This window comes from Eschrichtius robustus, chromosome 9, assembly GCF_028021215.1.
Source record: "Eschrichtius robustus isolate mEscRob2 chromosome 9, mEscRob2.pri, whole genome shotgun sequence".
In the NCBI taxonomy this organism is placed as follows: domain Eukaryota; kingdom Metazoa; phylum Chordata; class Mammalia; order Artiodactyla; family Eschrichtiidae; genus Eschrichtius; species Eschrichtius robustus.
This window is the reverse complement of record NC_090832.1, coordinates 115,361,888-115,381,128: the sequence shown is the minus strand read 5'-3', so window position 1 is coordinate 115,381,128 and position 19,241 is coordinate 115,361,888. Positions and strand designations below refer to the sequence as shown.

General features: G+C 43.4%; 1 protein-coding gene across 1 annotated transcript in view; it reads left to right on the top strand.

Annotated features, from left to right (window-relative positions):
- The window catches only part of B3GAT2 (beta-1,3-glucuronyltransferase 2), a 70,962-nt gene that overhangs the window by 37,114 nt on the left and 14,607 nt on the right, over positions 1-19,241 (top strand). The window lies entirely within an intron of this gene.

Sequence of the window (19,241 nt, the reverse complement as noted above, 5' to 3'; positions counted from 1 at the left end):
TAAACATGCTCACCAAACTTAGGAGAAGAATGAATGAACATGGTGAGAACTTCAACAAGGAGCTAGAAAATATAAATAAGAATGAAACAGAATTTAAGAATACATAACTGAAATAAAAAAATACACTAGGAGGAATCAACAGTAGATTAGATGATATAGAGGAACAGGTCAGTGATCTGGAAGACAGAGTAGCGGAAATCAACCGAGCTGAATAGAGAAAAGGAAAAAGAATTTTAAAAATTAGGATAGTTTAAGAGATCTCTGGAACAACATCAAGTGTACTAACATTTTCATTGTAGGGGTCCCAAAAGGAGAAGAGAGAGAGAAAGGGGAAGATAACTTATTTGGAGAAAAAAATAGCTGAAAACTTTCCTAACCTGGGGAAGGAAACAGATATCCAGGTCCAGGAATCACAGAGAGTCCCAAAAGAGGTGAACCCAATGAGATCCACACCAAGACACCTTATAATTAAAATGGCAATTATTAAAGAGAGAATCTTAAAAGCAGCAAAAGCAACTAGTTACATGCAAGGGAATAAGACAATCAGCTGTCTTTTTAGCAGAAACTTTGATGGCCAGTAGGGAGTAGCAGTACGTATGCAAAGTGATGAAAGGAAAAAACCTCCAACCAGGAATACTCTACCTGGCAAGGTTATCATTCAGATTTGAAAAGATGGAGTTTTAAAGGTAGGCAAAAGCTAAAGGAGTTCAGCACCACTAATTAGGCTTACAAGATATGTTAAAGGGACTTCTTTAAACAGAAAAGACCACAACTAGAAATATGAAAATTACGGAAGGAAAAATCTCACTGGTAAAAGCAAACATATAGTAAATGTAGTAGGTCAGCCACTTATAAAGCTAGTAGGAAGGTTAAAAGACAAAAGTATAAAATCATCTGTATCCACCAAAGTAGTTAAGAAATACACAAAGAAAAAGATGTAAAATAATTACACTAAATATAAATGGACTACATGCTCCAATCAAAGGACACAGAGGAGCCGAATGGGTAAAAAACAAGACCCATATATATGCTACCTACAAGAAATTCACTTCAGATCTAGAGGCACATGAAGACTGAATGTGAGGGGATGGAAAAGGTATTTCATGTAAATGGAAATGAAAAGCGGGGATAGCAATGCTTACATCAGATGGAAGACTTTAAAACAAAGAAGTAACAAGAGACAAAGAAGAATATTATAGATATAGATAAAGGGATCAATCCAACAAGAATTGATGAATCCAACAACAACAATTGTAAATATATATGCACCCATTATAAGTACCTAAATACATGAAGCAGACATTAACAAACATAAAGGGAGAAAAATGATAGTAATATTAGTAGAAACTTTAATGCCCTATTTACATCAGTGGGCAGATCATCTAGACAGAAAATCAATAATGAAAACTGGCTTTAAATGACACATTAAAGCAGATAGAATTAATAGATATATAGAGAACATTTCATTCAAAAACAGCAAAATACACATTTTTTTCAAGTGCACATGGAACATTCTCCAGGATAGATAACATGATAGCTACAAAACAAGTCTCAATAAATGTAAGACAATTGAAATCATATCAAGCATCTTTTCTGACCACACACTATGAGACTAGAAATCAAGTACAGGAAAAAATGCAAGAAACACAAACATGTGGAAACTAAACAATATGCTACTAAGCAACCAATGAGTCTTGAAGAAATCACAGAGGAAATCAAAAAATACCTAGAGACAAATGAAAATGGAAACATAAAGTACCAAAATCTATGGGACACAGCAAAAGCAGTTCTAAGAGGCAAGATTATAGGGATACAGGCCCACCTCAGGAAACAAGAAAAGTCCCACATAAACAATCTAACATTTCACCTAAAGGAACTAGAAAAAGAAGAACAAACAAAACCAAAAGTTAGTTGAAGAAATCATAAAGATCAGCGTAGAAATAAATGAAACAGAGACTAGGAAAAAAATAGAAAAGATCAATGAAACTAAGAATGGTATTTTGAAAAGATAAACAAATTGATAAAGCTTTAGCCAGACTCATCAAGAAAAAAAGAGGTGGCCCAAATAAATAAAATCATAACTGAAAGAGGAGACCTTACAACGAACACCACAGAAATACAAAGGGTTATAAGACATTACTACAAAAAATTATATGCCAATAAAATGGACAACCTAGAAGAAACGGATAAATTCCTAAAAATGTATAATCTCTCAAGACTGAATCAGGAAGAAATAGAAAATATAGCAGACAAATTCCCACTAATAAACTTGAATCAGTAAGTTAAAAACTCCCAACAAGCAAAAGTCCATGACCAAACACCTTCATAGGTGAATTCTACCAAAAATTTAAAGAGGAGTTAATACCTATTCTTCTCACACTATTCCAAAATTATGAAGAGGAAGGAATGCTTCCAAACTTGTTCTATGAGACCAGCATCATTCTGATACCAGACAAAGACACCACCGACACAAGAAAGAGAGGAAGGAAGGAAGGAAGGAAAGAAGGGAGGGAGGGAGGGAGGAAGGAAGGGGAAAGAAATTTACAGGCCGATATTACTGATGGACATAGATGCAGAAATCTCAACAAAATATTAGCAAAGTGAATTCAACACTATATTAAAATGATCACACTCCATGATCAAATGGGATTTTTCCCAGTGATGCAAGGATGGTTCAATAGCCACAAATCAATCAATGTGATACACCACATTAACAAACTGAAGAATAAAACTGATATCATCTCAATAGATGCAGAAAAAGCTTTTGACAAAATTCAACATTCACTTATGATAAAAACTCTCAACAAAGTTGGTAATGAGGGAATGTACCTCAATATAATAAAGGCCACATATGACAAAAGCACAGCCATAATACTCAACAGTGAAAAGCTTAAAGCATTTCCTCTAAGATCAGGAGTAAGACAAGAATGGCCATACTCATCAACATAGTATTGGAAGTCCTAGCCACAGCAGTTAGACAAGAAAAATAAATAAAGGGAATCCAAACTGGAAAGGGAGAAGTAAAACTGTCACTCTTTGCAGATGACATGATACTATATATAGAAAATCCTGAAGATGCCATCAAAAATGAAATCTTGCCTTTGTGACAACATGTATGGATACAGAGGGTATAAGGCTAAGTGAAATAAGTTAGAGACAGTCATACCATATGACCTCACTTATATGTGGAATCTAAACAAAACAGAACGAAATGAAAACATCCTAATAGGTACAAAGAACATACAGGTAGTTGCCAGAAGGGAGGAGGTGGGAGGTGGGCAAAACAGGTGAAGGGGATTAAGAGGTACAGTTCTCTAGTTATAAAATGAATAAGCCATGGGGATATAATATACAGTATAAGGAATATTGTCAGTAATATTGTAATAACTTTGAGGACAGATGATTATTAGGCCTATTGTGGTGATCATTTCATAAGTTATGCAGATATCAAATCATCATGTAGCATGCCTGAAACTAACATAATGCTATCCATCAACTATAGTTCAATAAGAAAAGAAAAGAAAATATTTCTTAAATAAAAAGATAAATAAAATCATACATATTTCTTTAAAAAAAAAAAGAAACATGAACTTAAAGAGCCCACACATAGCATTTCCACAGCTGTCTTGCTTTGAGGGGTTGAACATACATTCAGCAGAAGCCCCTCGGGGTCTGTCCTGTTGGTATTTCTGTGAAGCCACAGCCTAGCCCCCACCAGAAGCTTATTTGCATATCAGGCATCGGAACTGGAATGTTTCACGTCGTTAGTGGAGTTTGTCTGTCTTTATTTTGCCACACTGAACACCACAGATGTGAGTTTTGCTCTGAGATGAGAAAACCTGGTCCTGAAGTTTTCTTGTACGCACAGTGGTAGTGGCAGAAGTCATGATTATCCCTCTCGCATGGGGACATAATTTTTAAAATTCTCATGATTCCTACTGAAACAAGAACTAAGATACTCACCCACAGGATAGAAAGACGGCGTCGGAGGCAGCCCTTGCCCTGGCTGTGGCGTGCTGTTGGCTTTAGCAGTTGGTCAGTGGTCACCCTACTCTGCCAAGCCAGTGAGCCCTGGGACTGTGTACACTAGCCTGTGCCTCGGGCTTTAATTCCAACACCCCAGGCATCTGGCCACTGGCTAGTTCTCAGTGCCTGAAAGCAAGGCAGTGCACACAAAGTTTTTAGTTTTAGTTTTTAGGGAGTTGCTTCCAAGTGACAGACTCACTTTGGCTGCTTCCAATGAGGTGTCAATAAGAACCATTGCTCAAAAGAACCGAGCTTAAAGTAATCTTCAGCCTTGCTTGGAGGTGTAGATTTGATAAAATCCAGAACTTAAGGCTGAGATACTTATTTTGAGTTTTCAACATTTGCACGCACCTTATTCTTAGCTCTGGGGGGTGGCAGGCAGGGCACTATGCTCCCTATGTGAAGTACGTACCGTTTCCAGTTGAGTCCCTGGCACGCTGTAGGGACTTTATTCTGGTAAAAATCCAACCGGGTGTACTACAGTTCAGCTCTGGCCCTAACCACCCAGAGCTGGCACAGACCCCACAAGTTAGAGGGCATGGTCCCCTTCCTTCAGACACCAGCTCCACTTTGGGCGTCTCCAGGCCATCTGCACTTCTGATCAATGGGCTATAAGTTTGATATTTTCCTCTCAGGTTTGATCATTTAATAGAAGGACTCACAGAACTCAGGATAGCCTTCAACTTGTTATTTTAAAAGATACAAATTAGCATCAGCCAGTGAAGCGACACACAGGGTGAGGTCTGGGAGAGAAGGAAGAGCTCCTGTGCCTTTTCCACGTGGAATCAGGATGCATCACACTCCCACCACATTCACGTGTTCAGAACCCAGGAAGCACCACCAAATTCTCGTGTTCAGAGTTTTTATTGGGGTTTCATCCTGTAGGCGTGATTGAGCTACGTGCTTGGGTTCAGTCCCTCCCCAGAGACTGGGATGGTGCAAGCCGCCAACCCTTTAAGCTGGGTTGAAGCTGGTCCTTCTGTTACCCACCCCCGTCCTGAAGCCACGTAGGGTCCACCTCGAGCTACCTCCTTAGCATAGCAGTCACCCCTGTCACTCAGCAAGTTTTAAGGGTTTTACACGCTCCTTGCCAAGAACCTGGCCCGAAGACCGCACACGTTTTTTTATTACCAGGCTCAGTAAAGGATCGCTTTGATGTCATAAAGAAGAGTGCTCCCGTCTCCGCATTACTAATACTCTCACCCTCAAAAGCAAAGGGTGAGTTAAGGGGTGTCCTGGGGTCACTTTGTCATGGCTGATGAGACATGACTATACAGTGATAAAACTATTTCTCACGGTCAGCTTACAGAACGGAGCGAGGGTCTTGGCGTCCTGTGGGTGGCGTGTTGCAGCCCTGGGGATGGAGTGGCTCCCACGAGGGGTGGGGGGGGAAGGATACGCTCCCATGGGGAGGCCGGGGGTGGCCTCGGAGTGCGTCCTGGGAGCGGCCACGGAGTGGGGCTGCAGGGGGAGGAGCCCCGGAAGGGGGCGGGGCCCAACAGGGAGGAGTTGGGGGGACGGGTGACCACAGTCCCTGGAGAAGAGGTGGAGAGTCGTGAACTCGGCTGTTGGGCGCCTCGTGTCTCGGATGTGGACAAGGAGGGGCTGGTGAGAGGGGAGAGTGCCGGACGGTTGGGAGACTGTTCCCTGGAATGGGGGACAATATGGGAGGACAAAGGCCGGACAGCAAGGGGAGTGAAAGGTCAGCAGGGTCGTCCGAGCACCGTCAGGTTTCCAACAGAGCAGAGAGGGAGGGCAGTTTGATCCGTGAGAAGCCTGAGGGCTGCCGTTTTGGCGGCCAGCGATTTCAGAGGCGCGGGGTGGGGGCGGCACGGAGGCGTGTGTTAGGAAGGGTGGGCCCGTCTGAGGCCCCTGCCCGGCCCGCGGTGGGCTGAGCTCGGCAGGTGCTGGTGCTGAGGACCGGAACGCTGCACGGGGACCACCCCGCTGACGACACCCACGGTTCATCCGCAGCTTCCCCACACCTTAGGGCGCATCACGGACGGATCCTAGTGGGTGGCAGTTTCTAGTCTCCGGAGACGCGTGAGAGCAGGAAAGTGAAGCGATCAGATGCATGACTTAGGAGAGGCCTTTGGGGGAGCGGGGTGGACGGTGGGCACGGGCGGGGGGAGGCATCAGGGAGAGGCTGGAGGGCCGGGGGCGCTCGCGGCAGGGTTGAGAAGGGCAGAGAGGCGGCAGCAGTTCCAAAGGGAAGGAGAACTTTTCTCTTTTTTTCCTTTAGCGACAGAGTAGAAGTTGAGGTTTTGAGGCAGAAGAGGTAAGTGTTGCAAGTCCCAGAGGAGAGGAAACGAGGGGGACTCGGGACCTTAGATGGACGCGTTCACCTGGGCAGATTCTCCTCTTCCTCCGCGTGACGAGCCACGTTGGACGAGGAAACAAGACCCAGGAAGGTGAAGGGCTGCGCCTAGGGGGCCGGCCGTCCGCAGGGTGTCCACGGAGCAGAAGTGACAAGACACTGAGTCCCCCGGAGGCTGCTGGGCAGAGGGCCGTCGGGGGTGCAGGGCACGCTCTGCCCAGCGGGCGCCCAGCAGAGGGAACGGGGCGACAGCGCGTGACCGGCTCCCCACGAGACACAAGATGAGGTGCAGGTGGATGCTTTGGGTTTACGTCTAAGGGGCGCCTTCCACGCGGGCCAGGGCGGGGCAGCGGGGTGGGCGTGGAGGACCGCGAACCCGTGGCTCTAAGGGAGAGGGAGCTGGGGTCAGGTTGTGAGGCCTGACCGGGGGGGTGGGGGTGGAGACCTCTGCCCTCATCTCTGTGGCCTTGGGCAGTCTGTGGAATGTTCTGAGTAGGGCCTGGACCGTGGCAGAGGGGGGCCTGGAGGCCGCTGGGATCCAGGTGCAGGACGCTGAGGCCGAGGTGAGGGAATGGAAGGCGAGGGCAGCTCTTACGGGACAGCTGTCGGGGACTCTTAGAAACTGTAACGAGCCGTTTCAGATACTGCTCACAAGTCAGCAGAAATTTAGGTCTTTTTAACACTTGAGTGGTATGGGGACAGCAGATATAGTCCCTTTAATTTGGGGTCGATTTAATTGGTGTGATCTGTTGTGTTACCTTTGAGTTGTAACTTAGGAGCAGAAGATATGGTCATCTTGGGTAATTAGAATATTCTGTTGACCAGAAGAGTAGTTGTTTTAAAATAGAAAACTGCATATTAGGGGGGAAAAAGGTCACATCCCTGGACTAAAGTTTGTGGGTGTGCTGTCCTGCCGGCCTGCAGATGCAGGGGAGACCCAGCCCTGCCCAGGCTTCCTGGGGCCACACTGCTCCCCACTGCCCCCCGCTCAGCTGGGGCGTGCAGAGCATTGCTCCTGTGCCCGTGGGGTGAAGGAACCCCCCTCCCCTGCCCGGCCCTCCCCCCTGCTCCCCCCACATGCCCCAAGGCCTCCTCCAGCCCTGCTCGGCCTCCGGGGCTCCCACACACCCAACCCCCCACCTCGGGGCCCACACGGCGCCCCTGCCCGTAATGTTCTTTCCTCATCTCAGCCCTGCTCACCCTCTGGTCCTCATCTTCAGGGTCCCTCTTTCAGCGGAGGCTTTGCGGGCACCCAGATCAAGATAGCCCCCTAGCCAGTCATTCACTCCTGTAAACTCCTGCTCTCCTGCTCCAGTGCTTTCCGCAGCGGTGGTACCTCTGTAACTGTGACTCTTGACCACAGCCTCTGCAGGGGCAGAAGCCTCCGTGTCCCGGCCTCTGCTCCGTCCTCAGTTTGGGGTCCTGTGTGCCCTGTCCCCACCTGCAGTGGGCGAGGAACTGCCCTGCACCAGGGTCTCTGCCCCACCCCAGCTTAGCAGGCAGACCTTTTATTTAAAATGATTATAAGTGATGACTGTTCCCCTGACGAGGGCCGAGGGATGACAGGAGGACCGCCAAAGCTCTCTCGGGGGGCTTGGTGGAGAGAATCGTCATGCAGGGCCTTCTTTCTCTTGGCACTTGTTGACAAGGACATTAGCCCGGGTTAATTTACTTGGTATAGATGATGCAATAATAAACGTTGGCCCAGCCCAGATCAGGTGATGATCAAAGCCAAATGAGCTTAGCCAAAATTGACAAAGTTCGACCTTGCACTGTGAATATAAGCACTGCAAGAAAATGGGGAGAGTGACCTTCTTGCCACTTGGGAGCCATCTGTAACTTGTGTGCGGTTTTTAGCGCGTCATTGAATGTTCTCAGCAGGGTGACTTGGTGGGTCCCATGGTACCTTTCGGTGCAGGATCTGGAGACCGAGGCAGGACTCTGCCCCTAGGTCGTGCAGTGTGGCTCTCCCTGCAGCGGCTGGTCCTGACAGCAGGCAGAACCGCAGGAATGGTGGCGGAGGTTAGGGCAGCCGGAAGCCTGGCGCCGGTTTCTTATCCATCCCCAGAGCGAGGTGCATATCCTGGAGACTTGCGGGCATTCGCTGACTGCGGCGGCTTGTTCAGTGCTTTCCACAGGCAGCATGACCGTGCCGGGTAGAGGTGGGCGTGCGGGGTAAGGGGCATCTGTGTGCCCATAATCAGGGTCCTTTCCTGGGGTAGCTGCGGACGGGGCAGCCGTATTGGGGCTGGACGAGGGGGAGGGGTTGCAGGGGGAGAGGGCGGAGGGATGCCGGCACCCCATCTCACTTCAAACAGAGCAGATTGTAACTTCCTTTAAAATCTCAGTGGAATAAGACTTAGTTCCTGTAGGACTAAGACTTTTGAAAACCACAAGGTTTCCCTGATGGCAGCGTAGTCCGCAGACTCGGTAATTGCTGTTTACTGAGCCTTTACCGGGCGGCAGGCGTCCTCAGGCGCTCTCGGTGCTTGCTTATCGCACCCTCACTCCACGCGGCTCGCATTATTATCCTCGTTTAAATATAAGGAAATGGAGGCCCAGAGAGGCCGAGTAACTTGTCCGAGGCTGCACAGCGATTAAATGGTAGAACCGGGGTTCAGACTCAGCTCGGGAGATGGCCCTGCCACCCGGCTTTGAATCCCATCCCACCCACTTAACAGCCAAGGGACTGGACCCTCGATCTGAGCCGCTGTCCTCTACATCCTCAGGTCAGAGTCCGTGGGGTTCTTCACAGGATGAGACAGCACACGCGGAGCACAGGCTACAACACTGTAGACACCCGCCGACCGGGATGTGTGGTGACCAGGAAGCCGGATGCGCTCAGCGCCGTGGGTGTGGGACCACTCCGCTCACGGTGGGGTTGCATCTGTGCGGGCGGGGCGCCGACCCCGGGCCCCCCCTGGGCACAGCAGGCTGTACTTCTTGGTTTCCTCACCTGTGAATTAGGGATCAGACCGGCTGCCCTGAGGGCTATGGTGAGGCAGAAAGGAGAAGAGATACCTGCGAAGTTCCTGCTGTTCCGTGAAGGTTTGAATCTGCACCCGCGTGTCTGTTTCAGATCCGCCTGGAAGGTTAATACTGAAGACCATGCGGACTCCTTGCTCAGGGCTCTTGGTGAGCTGCTTTTCTCCCCTGGCTGGTGGACCTGCGTTCGTTTTCATTCCGCGAATTGGCTCAGCGTGCAGGACGGCATGTGGAGATGAACACTGGCCCTAACTTTAGAGAAAATATCCCCCAGAGAGAGAAAAACAAGCCTAGAAAGATCATTTAAGAATTTAGAAACAGATATGTACTCATTTTTGTAATTCCCCAGATGAAAAACTAAACAAACAAAAAGCAGTTGAGCTTTCAAAAGAAAATGCCATTTGTAGCATGTATCGATAGATTTGCAAGGTGTTGGATGTGGCCTCTGTCCCCCCCCACCCCCACCCCCACCCCACGCTGCGAAGAGGGAGCGTTGTTCTCTGCGCAAATACCCATGGCTCCCGGGGAAGGTTTACAAGATGATTCTCACGTTTTCTAATCAGGTCACAGCGGGGCGCGGGAATGTCCTTTCTACCGCTGTGACCTTCCTGAGAACATCCATAGATGTACTTCTCACGTGGAATCTGTTAAAGAGGCAGACAGTCTGTTGGTGGAAATGATGAGAATTAAGGACTGTTGCTCTACCCTGCTAACCTGGGGCTCCTGCTGAGACTGGCTTCAGAGGGTAAAGTCAGCTGGGTTCTCCCTCCACCCCAGACCCTCTGCCCTCAGCCCACCTGATCTCAAATCCGCCGAGCTTCGCCCTAAGCTGGTACCACCCCGCAGCCCGGAATACAGATCATCTCAGTCTTCTCACGTTTGCCTGGCTAGCTTCTCGTCACCCATCAAGACCCGTTCGTGGCGCCAGCATCACTTTCTCTGGGAAGTTTTTCCTGATTTTCCCTCCAGCGTAGACGCGCATCCCGCGTGCTCCCCAGAGCCCTGCACTTAGGCGCTTCTCCTCAAGGTGGCGCTCGCGTGGGATGCCTGCCGCCCCGCCCCCTCCGCCAGAGAGGGGGCACGGGTCTCCCCCTGCCTCTCCAGGCCTGGCCCCGTCCCTGACGTTGTAGCTGGAATAATGTCTGCTGAATTCATGAATGTTTACTCGTCTTCCTTTTCTAGTTTAAGGATTATCAAAATTACAAGTTTTACAAGCTTCTTGCTCCTCTGAGACCACATTGCCCTTCTCTCCTAATTGTGATTTTTTTTTTTTTTTAAGGGGAGGGTAATGAGCTATACTCCAGACCGCTCCCTAAACAGGGTCTCCTTCAGTGGTTCTCAGCCTGGCTACGCCTCAGAATGACCCAGGGAGCTTTGGAAAAATACCGAAACCTGGGCTCCATCGCTGATCTATTAAACCATCACCACTGGGTGTAGGCCTGGTGTGGGGGAGTGTGTATATTTATTTTAAGTCTTGAGGGGATCATAACGTGCAGGTGGTCAGAAGCTGCATGGTCCCTCCTCTGGTTCATTCTAGTCCATTCTGTAGGCTGGATCCCTTCCATGCTGATCTCGGATGGCCTCAGCCTGCAGCGGCTTGAAGCAGGGTTTCGGTTCCCGGCCAGAGATTGAGGTCGGGCCGCAGCAGTGAGAGCACCGAATCGTAGCCACTAGACCCGCGGCCAGTGACATGCCCTGGCCCTACGGCTTTGCAGAAGAGAATTCCCACAAAGATGGAAAGTAGTGAAACAAGAAAAAGAAGTACAGTACGTGTGGGTAGACACACGGGTGGACTCGGAGAGAGAGTCACACCCTCGTGGCAGTTTGAATCACTTTTATGGGGCATTTCATCTGGGTTTCCTTTGGCCAATCATCTTGCTTTGCCTGGTTCTGAGTCTGTATTTGGTTTATATCAGGGTCCTCCCATGTGTGCATGAGCATCTTTTAGCCAAGATGGATTCTAGCGAAGAGGCCTATGGGTAGGTTGACGTCATTTACTGTGGGGTGGCACCGCCTCCCTTTTGACCTTCGAGGAGCCTTTCTGCACGTGTGTAGTCGGGGAGGTCTCCTGACTTCAAGAATGAGGAATATGAGGTCTTTTATCTCTTACCTGGGCAGGGCCCAGCCTCTCCTATTACCTTCCTGTTATCTTCAGCTTGGAGTATCGGTCCACAGGGGCTCAGCCTGGGGCCCATCTATCTCCTGCCTCAGTGCCACCCCTTGAGTCAGTCTGGGGGTTTGAGCTAGGATAGCACCATGCTACGAAAGGTTTGAGAAAGCTTAATAAAATTATTTCCATAGAAGACACTTCCATTGGTCAAGCAAGTTTAGACCTGAGCACAGAGAGTAGTTTTGAAAATCATAACAACTGAAAAGCATCATTAACAATATAAAGACTGCCTGTATTCACTGGGGATGCAAGTTTAATCTATTTTTTTTATTGTGGTAAAATATACATAAAACTTACCATTTTAACCATGTTTACGTATACAGAGGCATCAAGTACATTCACACTGTTGTGAAGTGTTCACCACTGCCCATCTCTAGAACTTCTCCTCACAAACCAAAACTCTGTACCCACTTGTCGACTGAAGAAAAAAGCACAACCTAAAAGTTGAGAGTTATATTTTATTTGAGGACATTACTGAGGACTATAGCCCAGGAATTGGCCTCTCAGATGGCTCTGAGGGACTGTCCCGAAGAGGTAAGGGAGGAGCCAGGAGATACAGGCATTTTTGCTGGAAAAAAAAAAAAGTAGTCGAACATCAAAAGATTACTGCTAATCACAAAAAACACAATGCAAGTTAGTGAATTTTGTGCTTTTCTATGTATGGGAAGATGCAAGAGTCTGGGCTCGTTGAAATTATTCCCTTTAATATTTATGCATCTTAACTATCTAGGGCCAGTAGCCTGTCTTTCTCCATCCTGAAGTTCGTCAGGGTATGTGTCAGGGCAACCGTAGTGGCTGATGGCTTCATGGCTGCAACATTTGTTGTTTACTGATTTGGCAGGTGACATATTTTTTTTTTGTCCACACACTAAACAGTAACTTCCCACTCACTCCTCCAAGTCCCTGGTAACCACTGTTCTACCTTCTTATCGCTATGAATTGGACAATTCTGTGTTCCTCATATAAGTGGACTTATACAGTGTTTGTCCTTTGCTGAGCCAATAGAACTACCTTCCCCTCTACAGAACCTTCGATGTTAGTATGCCTCAGTTCTTTGCCACCAACCTACTAGAAGATCATTCGTGGATATTTTTAGTATTCAGTTAATTAAACCTCCTGAATTTATCTTTTATTCTGTGGATCAAGTGTTCCATCCCTGTTCGGCATCCTGATTGTTTCCTCAGAAGATTTAGTTTTCTGTGATGGTTTATTGTTTCCAGAGTAGAGATTTAAATGAATTGTTTATAGATTAAATAAAGAACACTTCTTAGAAATAAAGGATTTTTTTTCCCCACAAAGAACAATGGCTGCTAAAAGGCTTTTGAGAAGTTTTAAAAACTAGATGGTAATAAAGACAAAACAAAACAAAACAAAACAAAAAAACAGTTTACCCTGAAGCAATCATACAGCTTCAGGCAGTATTCTGGAGCAGATTAACAGACCTATTTAAAGGCCAGGCCATGCTTTTTCATTCCTATTCTGTGCTAGAGGAAAATCACCCTAAAGTATAATTGGAAGTTAAGTGTGGAAACCTGTAGTTCTGTCTGCCCCTTAGGAAGCAGGAGATTAGGAAGGAATCATTCTCATGGTCGTTAAAGAGCACAGCCTGGCATGCAAGCATTCACTCTTAGAACCATGAAAATCTGTAGTTGAACATTTGCATGAAACAGTGGCAATTTAGAAATGATAGTAAATAGATAAAGGACACATTCCTATTAGACAGCCCTTTTTTTTGCTTTCTGTATCTGATTTAAGTCTAGTGAAAATGATTCTTGAAACACTACTGTTAACATATTTGTTTTTTCAGTTGAATTGTTGGCAGATGCTAAGACTGGAAGGAATAAGATTATGAAAAAATGTACTTAAGTATCAGTTTTCCATTTTTTAATAGAGATATGATTGACATATGACATTATATTATTGTCAGGTGAACAACATAATGATTTGTATTTATATATATTACAAAATGACCACCAGGATGAGTCTAGTTAACTTCCATCACCTCGCATAGTTATAAATTTATTTTCTTCTTGTGAGGAGAACTTTTAAGATTAAGGTGGTACTCTCTTAGCAACTTTCAAATATATGATAGAGTATTATTAACTATAGTCATCATGCTGTACATTACCTCCTCAGGGTTTATTTTGTAACTGGAAATTTATACCTTTTGACCACACCTTTACCCATTTAGCCACCCTCCACCCCCCACTTCTGAACCACCAATGTGTTCTCTGTTTCTGTGAGTTTGATTTTGGGGTTTTTGTTTATTGGTTTTTTTAATAATTCATATATATGAGAATCATGAGATCATATTGTATTTGTCTTTCCCAGACTTGTTACACTAAGCGTAATGCCCTCAATGTCCATCCGTGTTGTCGCAAAAAGCAAGTTTCCTTCTTTGTAGTGGTTGAATGATATTCCATTATATGTATATGCGTACACCACATCTTACAACATCTTAACTGTTGTAAATAGTGCTGCTATGAACATTGGGGTGCATGAATCTTTGTGAATTAATGTTTGCATTTTCTCATGATAAATACCCAGAAGTGGAATTGCTAGATCATATGGTAGTTCTATTTTTAAATTTTTGATGAAACTTCATACAGTTTTCCATACTGGCTGCACCAATTTACATTCCCAGCAGCAGTGCACAAGGGTTCCCTTTTCTCCACACCCTCATCAATACTTGTTATTTCTTGTCTTTTTGATAATAGACATTCTAACAGGTGTGAGGTGGTATCTCACTGTGGTTTTAATTTGCATTTCCCTGATGATTAGTGATATTGAACACCTATTCGTGTACCTGTTGGCCATCTGTATGTATTCTTTGGAAAAATATCTATTCAGATCCTCTGCTCATTTTAAAAATCAGATTGTTTTTTGCTTTCAGTTCTTTATATATTTTGGATATTAACCCTTTATAGGATATATGATTTGCCTTTTCATTTTGCTGATGGTTTCTTTTGCTGTGCAGAAGCTTCTTAGTTTGATGTAGTCCCACTTGTTTATTTTTTCTTTTGTTGCCTTTGCTTTTGGTGTCAGATCTAAAATATCATTGCCAAGACTGATGTCAAGGAGCTTACCACCTATGTTTATGATCATTAGGAGTTTTACGGTTTCAGGCCTTATGTTCAAATCTTTAATCAATTTTGAGTTAATTTTTGTGTATGATGTAAGAGAATGGTCCAGTTTCATTCTTTTGCCTGTGGCTGTCCATTTGGCCAGCACAATTTATTGAAGAGACTGTCCTCTTCTCATTGTATATTCTTGGCTCCTTTGTCGTAAGTTAATTGACCATATATGTGTGGATTTATTTCGGTGCTCTCTGATCTTTTTCATTGATCTGTGTGTCTATTTTTATGCCAATACCATACTGTTTTGATTACCATAGCTTTGTAATATAGTTGGAAATCAGGGAGTGTATGCCTCCTGCTTTGTTCTTCTTTCTCAAGATTGTTTTGGCTATTTAGGGTCATGTGGTTTTATACAAATTTTAGGATTGTTGTTCTGTTTCTGAGAAAAATGCCTTTGTAATTTTGATAGGGATTGTATTGACTCTATAGATTGCTTTGGGTAGAATGGAAATTTCAACAACATTAATTGTTCTACTTCATAAGCATGAAATATCTTTCCATTTGTGTTGTTTTCAATTTCTTTCATCAATGTCTTACAGTTTTTCTTTCAATTTCTTTCATCAATGTCTTATAGTTTTCAGGGTATATTTCACCTTCTTGGTTAAGTTTCTTTCTTTTTTTTTAATTGATGTATAGTCGATTTACAATGTTTTGTTAGTTTCAGGTGTACAGCAAAGTGATTATTATACATACATATATATCTATTATATTTTTTTAGATTCTTTTCCTTTATAGGTTATTACAAAATATTGAGTATAGTTCCCTGTGCTATACAGTAGGTCCTTGTTGGTTGTCTATTTTATATATAGTAGTGTGTATATGTTAATCCCAAACTCCTAATTTATCCCTCCCCCTGCCCCACTTTCTTTGTTAAGTTTCTTCCTTGGTATTTTATTCTCTTTGATGCAGTTGTAAATGGGATTGTTTTCTTCATTTCTACTTCTGATAGTTTGTCATTAGTATATAGAATTGCAACAGATTTCTGTGTATTGATTTTGTATCCTGCAATTTATTGAATTTGTTTATTCTAACAATTTTTTGGTGGTGTCTTTAGGGTTTTCTATATGTTAGACCATGTCATCTGCAAATAGTGACAGTTTTACTTCTTCCTTTACAATTTACATGCCTTTTATTTCTTTTTCTTGCCTGATTGGTCTGGCTAGGACTTCCAGTGCTATATTGAATAAAAATGGCAGCCTTGTCTTGTTCCTGATCTTAGAGGAAAACTTTCAACTTTTCACCATTGAGTATGATATTAGCTGTGGGCTTGTCATATATAGCCTTTATTATGTTGAGGTACATTCTGTCTATATATACTTTGTTGAGAGTTTTTCTCATAAATGGATGTTGAATTTTGTTAAAAAGCCTTTTCGGCATCTACTGTGATGATCGTATGATTTTTATCTTTCATTTTGTTAATGTGGTGTATCACACTGATTGATTTTCAGATATTGAATCATCCTTGCATCCTCGGAATAAATCCCACTTGATCATGGTGTATAATTCATTTAATGTATTGTTGAATTCAATTTGCTAATATTTTGTTGAGGATTTTTGCACCTATGTTCATCAGGGATATTGGCCTATAATTTTCTTTTCTTATGGTATCCTTGTCTGGTTATGGTATCAGAGTAATACTGGCCTCATAAAATAAGTTTGGAAGTGGTCCCTCTTCTATTATTTTTGGAAGGGCTTGAGAAGGATTGGTATTAATTCTTTGAAAATGTTTTCTAGAAGTCACCAGTGAAACTCTCTGGTCCTGGGCTTTTGTTTGTTGGGAGGTGTTTGATTACTGATTCAATCTTCTACTAGAAATTGGTCTGTTCATGTTTTCTATTTCTTCATGATTCAGTTGTAGTAGATTGTATGTTTTTAGGAATTTATCCATTTCTTCTAGGTTGTCCAATTTGTTGGTGTATATCTATTCACAGTAGTCTCTTATGATCCTTTGTATTTCTGTGTTATCAGTTGTAATATCTCCTCTTTCATTTCTGATTTTATTTGAGTCCTTTCTCTTTTTTTCCTTGGTGAGTCTAGCTATAAAGGTTTGTCAATTATGTTTATCTTTTCAAAAAACCAGGTCTTAGTTTCATTTGTCTTTTCTGTTTTTTTTTTTTTTTAAGTCTGTTTCATTGATTTTTGCTTTGATCTTTGTTATTTCCTTCCATCTACTAATTTTTGGCTTTATTTGTACTTTTCCTATTCTCTTGAGGTATAAAGTTAGATTGTTTGAGATCTTTTTTTAATTTCTTGATGTAGATATTTATATCTATGAACTTCCCTCTTAGAACTTCTTCTGCTGTATCTCATAAGTTTTGGTATGTTGTATTTCCATTTTCATTTGTCTCAAGGTATCTTTTGATTCCTCAGCAGTTGTTCATTTTTAACCTTCATGCCCTATGTAACTGTAGCTTCTTCTTCCATGCTTATCCACATCAAAGGATTATAATAGGACTGGGGGCTTGAAAAAAGAAAGGCAGTGCCCTCACTGGTATTGGCAGAGTAAGGATCTCTGAAGAGCCTGTTCTATATAAAAGCAATGAGAATACTGCAAGAATTGTCAAAGTCAACTTTTTCAGGACTATGGAAACTAATCCAAGGTATACATCAATCTGGAGAGTGTTTATTCAAGAAAAATGGCTATTATCTCTGTAAGAACAGTGAGCACTGCATTGTTTCAACTTTCCCTATTCCCACCCATTCTCCCCAGTGCCACGGTAGCCTTGACAATGAAGAGCCCCACAGTCACGGCAACAATCAACAGCTACTGACCCTAGCATTCACTGGGAGGAAAGAACAAGGTTGGAACTCATTCAGAGCTCTGCTCCAAGAAAATTGCCATTATTTGACATAACAGTTCTCTAGAAAATTCCTTTCACAAAGCTTGTCTTTTTCTGACCTCACTCAGAGCTCACCCAGGGCAAACGGCCTTTTCCCTGGGGACATTTTTTCAAAATCAAAAAACAAACACAAAAATCCCAAAACAACAAAACCAAAACCAAACCAAAATAAACAAAAAACAGAAATAAAAACAAAATATTGATTGTTTACCATCACAGCTCCATGAGGCAATGATTATAGTTGTGGCAAACATTAAGCTGAGCAAAACATTTAAAAGAAAAAGTTGGGGGGATATTTTATTCCATAAGAGGCTTTGAAAAGCTCTGACATATTACTGGAATTCTAGAAGGCCATGTGTATGCTTAGGTCTGTGTGCATGTCCAGAGCTGTGCATGTGCTTAAGAAAAATGTTTCAAGGCCCTGAGTTCTCCTCTCCGGCTGATCAAGCCTCTGTGCAAGCAGGAAGTGGTGAAGGTTAAGGCAGAGTTGCAAACTGCTTGGCTGAGTGTTGAACACAGGCCCAACATGCACACAGAGCCCCTTGGCAAAGACTGAGAGCCTCTTTGGTTCCAGGAATTTAAGGAAACATATGTCCAATATTTAACTGACCTGTAAGCTGACTGAGCAGAGATTTCAGTGGCCACACACAGCAAAGAACACAGACTTTTACAGAGTTAGTTCAAGAAAGTCACAAACAGTAACAACAACAACAAGCAACAACAACATAGAGCAACACCTCTAGTAGAGGGCTGAGAATATCTGATGTCCAGAGTTGCCACATTCTATTTTGTAAAATGTTCAGTTTTCAACAAGAAGTTACAAGACATGCAAAGAAACAAGCATGGCCGATACACAAGTAATAGAAACTGTCCCTGAGAAAGTCCAGACATTGGACTTACTACACAAAGACTTTAAAGCAGCTGTTTTATATATATCCAGTCAACCAAAGGAAACCATGTCTAAATAACTAAAGGAAAATATGAGAATGCTGTCTCATCAAATAGGGGATATAAAGAAGTAAAAATTAAATTAATTAAATTTTAAAAATGAAAAAGAACCAAGTAGAAATGCCATAGTTGAAAAGTTCAATAACAGAGATGAAAAATTCCCTAGGAGGGTCAAAGAAGATTTGAGCAGACCAAAGAATCAGTGTATTCTAAAGATAGGTCAATTGGGATGATTGAGGAAGAGAAAAGAATGAAGAAAAACGAACAGAGCTTCAAAGACCTATGGATCAAGGGTACAAATATATGCATACTACGAGTCCGACAGAAAGAGAAGGAAAGGACTAGAAAGAACATTTGAAGAAAAAATGGTCTTCCCAAATTTGTATGAAAAGCATTAATGTACACATCCAAGAAGCTTAATGGACTCTAAGTAAGATAAACTCAAATAGTACATCATACATCATAATCAAACTATTGAAAGACAATGCTGAAGAGAATCTTGACAGCAGCAAAAGTGAAGTGACCTATCATGTGTAAATGATCTTCAATAAAGATTAACAGCTGATTTCTCACGGGAACCATGGAAGCCAGAAGGCAGTGGTTTGACATATTCAAAATACTGGAGGAAAAAACTGCCAAACAGGAATTCTATATCTAGCAAAATTATCCCTCAAAATTGAAGGAGAAATTAAGATATTCCCAACATACAAATGCCAAGAAAATTCATTGCTAGCAAAGATGACCTACAAGAAATACTAAAGGGAGTCTTTTAGGCCAAAATGAAAGGACATTAGACAGTAACTCTAATCCACATGAAC